This window comes from Protopterus annectens, chromosome 10.part0, assembly GCF_019279795.1.
Source record: "Protopterus annectens isolate FY-2018-M chromosome 10.part0, PAN1.0, whole genome shotgun sequence".
NCBI classification, from domain to species: domain Eukaryota; kingdom Metazoa; phylum Chordata; order Ceratodontiformes; family Protopteridae; genus Protopterus; species Protopterus annectens.
The window spans coordinates 798219538-798225537 of NC_056744.1; positions in this window are offsets into that span (position 1 = coordinate 798219538).

A 6000-nucleotide genomic window follows, 5' to 3' on the forward strand; every position below is an offset into this window, starting at 1 on the left:
GCTGCAGAGGCTGAGTCACGAGGCAGGTTAGTAATAATCTTGCATGTATGGCAGGAAGAGTCTCATATAGGTTGTATGTACATAAAAGGGTAACAACCTGGCAATAAAGGTCTAACTCCTGGGCTGGTTGTGTTTACTCTGGTATCATATGGTAATGTAGTGTTGCATTATCTTAATGGTACTGTCGTATTAAGCACTGTTACCCACACTGTGCTACATAAATAAAATGTGTAGGAGTGTCTGTATACGACTGTTGTAATCACAAGGTCATATTGTACAACTGAGAGAGACTTAGACAGAAAATTAAAAGATAGATAACATAATACAAATAGCGCACTCAACTGAGATGTGAAGTATTTTATTTTTAGCACACACAGCCAAGGTTCGAATCCTGGCAGTGGTAGTAAGCTGTATGCAGAATCATACCCCACAACTGTACAGATATTGTCAGAAAGTCCAGATAATTGCTGTAATTCTCCTGCCTGTCACCCTGTACCCCTGGCAAATCAGTGGGATGATCCCAGAAGTTTAGGCAGCAAATAATGGTATACAACTGATTGTCAGACACCATAACTATCAGAAATATATCTATAAGAACAAACCTGCCATTAGCAACTTCCCAAAATGTTATGAGAGTAATAAGCAAAGTACATCCCATCTCCACCCCCATGTTGTGAAGCTATAACCAGAGTGTGTGCAATAACAGAGTGAGTTGTATGTGCATAATAATAATGTGGAATCTGATAATATGTGTGGCAACACTCAGGTAGTGTTAACAAACATTCCCCCCACAGGTCTGTCAGATACGAAAACTGTGCCTAGAAATAAAAGATTGAAATCCTGGACTGGTACTGTGTAGTCTGGTATTGTATGGCATTGTTAGTGTTGCAGTTTCTCGGAATAATGAGGTATTACTCATCACTGTCATCCACACAGTGCTACATAATAAACATGTCTAGGAAACCGTGTATAAAAGTGTTGTAATTACAAGATCAGATTGTAAAACCACAGGAGACTTATAGACAGAAATCAGAGAAGAGATACACAGCAATATCTATATAGCACACTCAACTGTGATGTACACTGTTTTATTTTTAGCAGACACAACCATGGTTCGAATTCTGGGCATGGTAGTAAGCTGTATGCAGAATCATACCCCTCAACTGTACAGATTTGTCCAGAATGTCCAGATAATTGGCCCATATCCGCTGCCTGTTACCCAGTCCCCCCAGTATATCAGTGTGATGATCTCTGACATTTAGGCAGCATTTAATGACATACAACTGACTGTCAGACCTGTAAATATTCAGAAAATGTATATGCAAACAAACCTGTCATTGTAGCAACTCACCAAAGGTTTATGAGGGCACTAGTCAAAATATGTCCCAATTTCACCTGCATGTTGTCAAGACTTGCCCAGAGTGTGTGCAATAACAGATGGAGAGGTATGTGCATAACATCAACCTGGAATCTGGGAATATGCGTAGAAACAGTCAGGTAGTGTTAACAAACAATACCGCCACAGGTATACCAGGTAAGAGGTGTATTCTGCAGGTAAAACACAGTTCATGTATAGAGATGTCGACAACCATACCACTGTCCAAACTAAGGCCATAGGGTAGTGTAATAATAACTGTAAGGTACAGATTACAGAACTAAGATAGTAATGAGAACTACATGTTCTACCAGTTAATTGACATCTTTCTCTCCCCCCACCATATCTGCAACAATAAACTAAATACACAACTCAATGGGTATGTGTACAATTAAAGCTACTGTTGGGAAATATGTCCTATTGTTTGATAAATATTGAAATCTGTTTCTATGCATGCACCATGTTGAAATACTCCTACATGGGTGGCATGCTGCCATCAATGTACCTGCATGCTGTTGTAATGGCCACTATGGTTCCATATATGCATGTGTTCTGTTTGCTATGCAACTCTTCCATATCTGGTGTTTTGGGTTAATGGGAATATTTCTGCATGCTGTTATACTGAATCCTGGAATATGTTAACTATTATTAACCCACATATGTTTTAAAACTGAAATACCATGGCACATTTGGGAAGGCCAGTCCCAGTGGACCCATCTCTCCCACCTCATCTGGCTGTGGCACCGGGCACCAGTGGGAGTGGACAGGATACTGTCACCTGTCGTCACGTCCAAGGTCAGGTGCATAGCAAGCTCCACAGGGAGTTCAGAGATCTGCTACGCCAGCTTGAGAGCCACGTGGCACAACTAGAGGGTCAGCCTGCCCCTCCTACCCAGCCTCTAGCACAGTCACCTTTGGGGCCGTAAAGGTGCAGTGGTGACTGCTCATGGGTAGGGACCTCAGTCCTACTGTTTCCATTTGAAGGCTCACGGGCTTCCAACTTCCAAACACCCCTCCCCATCCAAGGAGTTTACCCTCACATGTGTCATATACTGCCCCTGTATGCTGTCTTGTCTGTCTTGTCTGTCATCCTACCCAATCTACCTCCCCAAATATACCTATCCCTCCCCACCATCCCACTCTCACTTTAAAAAGAAAAAAAGGGCAATCTGTTCCCAAAAAAAAAAATCCCACCCCATACAAAGCTGTCCATTTCACACAGATGTCCACCAGACACATGTAATCTGGTCTAATTGGCTTCACAACATATTATTGTTGTCCTCATCCCTCTCTCAGGGGTATGAGTGTCCAAATCTACCTCCAAATCGGCGTATATGTACAGCTGTTACTTTAGAAGAAATGGGCAACTATGGACCTTCCCTACATCTATCCTGCACACCCCTAGATATTTTCCCTACTGTCTTTCCCTCTTTGTGACCCTTTTTCACCACTTTCCTATAAACCCTTTTTCTTTTCTTTTAAAGAAATCAGTCCAGGGGTAAGTGGGAATAAGCACTTTTAAGCAGCAGTAACTGCGTTTAAGCCTGTTTGTGTGGGGGTAAGCAATGCCTACACAGGTTAAGCAATTTGGAAGCTGAGTATAAGAAACTGTAACCGAAATTTAGCATTGCTTACCATCGTGCAAACCCACACAAACCCGCTTACAACTGCTTAAAAGTGCCTTAATCACTCTGTATCCTACAGCCCTTGTTCTGCCAGCAACAAAATAAACAGCCTTTGCAAGTCTCGAACCCAGGACCCTGCACACCATAGCCAAAGTGATTTACCACTAAGCCATGTCAGATATACATAACCCTGTTGTTTTCACAAACATATCATCCAGCATATTCTTTCAACAGTACATGAAATGTATTTATATATGTAAGATGTATGTGTATAGATATATATGCCTACATATATATATATATATATATATATATATATATATATATATATATATATATATATATATATCTACAGATATAAAAGAGAACACAACAAATACATATATGACCAAAAGCACCGTTAATGGGGGTGAGGGGGCCCAATCTAAGTACCTCTTGTAATTACTGATATCACCCCCTTTCCCACAGCCAAACGGATCTGCCTTGCAACACAATACCAACACTTGAAAGTGCCATACCCAGGACCCTACACAACATAGCCATAAGAAGTTAACAGTAATCCATCCCACCTGTACGATGTCAGAATGGTATCAATAACATATCATGCAGTACAGTCTGGCTACCATAGGGAATGTACAATGTGGAAGCAATAAACATTCCAATGATACACACACACACACACACACACACACACACACACACACACACACACACACACACACACACACACACACACACACACACACACACATATATATATATATATATATATATATATATATATATATATATATATATATATATATATATATATATATATATATATATATATATATGGATTCACTTCATAATCTCAAAATACTGAAACATTGAATTTCAGTATCTCGAAACTATGAAACCGAATCCACAAAACACCAAAACTACAAAACCCCGAGCCCAAAACCATGAAATTCCAAATACCGAGCAAACCACATACACTACACCATACAAACACCACAACACCCACATCACAGCATAAACAAAAACTACACTCATACACACATAAGCAGGGGGGGCACATTTAGGGGGCTGCGTCCCCACACACTCCCCACTTATATATACTAACTCCGAGATAGCACAAACAAGAAACAAAAGCAAACTCACACAAGTACATTCTCTAGTCCCTCACACACACATCAAACATATTAGCACACTCAAACACACTCTAATCCCCACTCAAATCCTTTACAAAACACTCACTTACCTGACAACCACCTGAATCCACACACAACACCGTGCACCATAAACACACAATCCTGGACATTACGTAGCGTAAGGCCATAACCGTGAATTCGAGATATTTGAATTCGCAATTATGAACGTTCGCTATTTTAAACATATGGGTTTATAGTCTTGAGATACTGAAAAATTCGACATTTCAGTATTTCGAGATTATAAACGGTTCCCATATATATATATATATATATATATATATATATATATATATATATATATATATATGTATATACACATACACACACATATACATATATTACTAAGTATAGATATGTATAGGAAGATACATATGTAGAGGGTGCACAGCATATTGAATAGCCAGTATTCCTACAGTAGTTGCCACCTTTTAAAATGGACAGTGTATGATTCTCTCATACAAAAGACAATTATTGAATGAAACATATACCCAAAGAGAAGTCAAAGGCTATGACACCACACACAGGTTTGCATACATAAGAAATGCTTATTTGTCTACTATTACAGTTGTATATGCCATGTCATACAGCTGTTAGGTGTTTGAAATACATACTAACTGAGTAATGCAACTCTCAAGTAGATCATTTTATACAATAATCAGAAAGCATAACATATGTTGCTGTCCAGGCCAAGGCCTTCAAGTAGTACAACAGTAAAGAAAGACTGGGCCAGAGGATAACAATCAATCAACAGTAAGTAATGCAGATGTAGTTCAGCAGCCTCCAATTACACTATGTACTCAACCCCTAGGGGGAAAAGAATTAAGTTGTCATAATGAAGCTGTATCTAATGCTTAACTTAAAACATCACTATCACACTGACAAACAGAACAGTCTGTATGACAGTAATCACTAGGCTACCAATGTTCCCAAGGTAAAATATATGAAAATGTACAGCCATATACCTTAAGGTGTCTTACTATTGATATCCTTCACATGTCGTAACAGCCTAGGTTATATATGGTGCATACCCCTCCCCCATAGACTGACAGGGGCATATAACAGTGTTACATACACTGACCTCTGGACTGCACAAGGGCACACATGTTTTGTACAGCTGTAACCCACATATATATGGACCCTACCCCACAATATGTGTGGGGACCACAACATAACTGGAATGATGGCAGGAATGTCAGCACGACATAATCACAGGCCATTACGTAACAACTTCTTACTGCATGTAATATGGACAAAGACTGGTATATAGGTGGAGGACAGAGGCTGGAACACAGGGCCATATTTGCAATATTGTTGTTATACACTGGGAAAGTTGCTGATGTTACAGGATTGCTTGCAACATACCCTTAGTCAGGAATATGAAGTCAGAAACACAAATGAATGTAGCCATGTACTGATAGCACTCAACAGACAGAATGCCAGTGATATATCTGAGACAAGACCTGTGTGGTGTACAGACAAAACATAACAGGCAATCCTCTGGCCATCATGTGGATAGACCCACAGTTGAGATATATGCAGACAGACTAATTCCATGCCAAACTAGTATGTACACACAAACTCTGTAACATTAGTGGTATACAATTCATATAACAACACTACTCACACTGTCTGTAGGCCTGGACCTTATACAAATTTGTAGCTGGCCTGTGTCTGCATATCCTCTTCTAAGAGGTATTGCTACCTGTTGTTTGTAACATTGCTGGCCACACACAGGAAGGATGTCATCCATACAGGAAAGGTAAAGAGACCATGCCCACATGATTTAGGAATTTATAGTAGTGGGTTG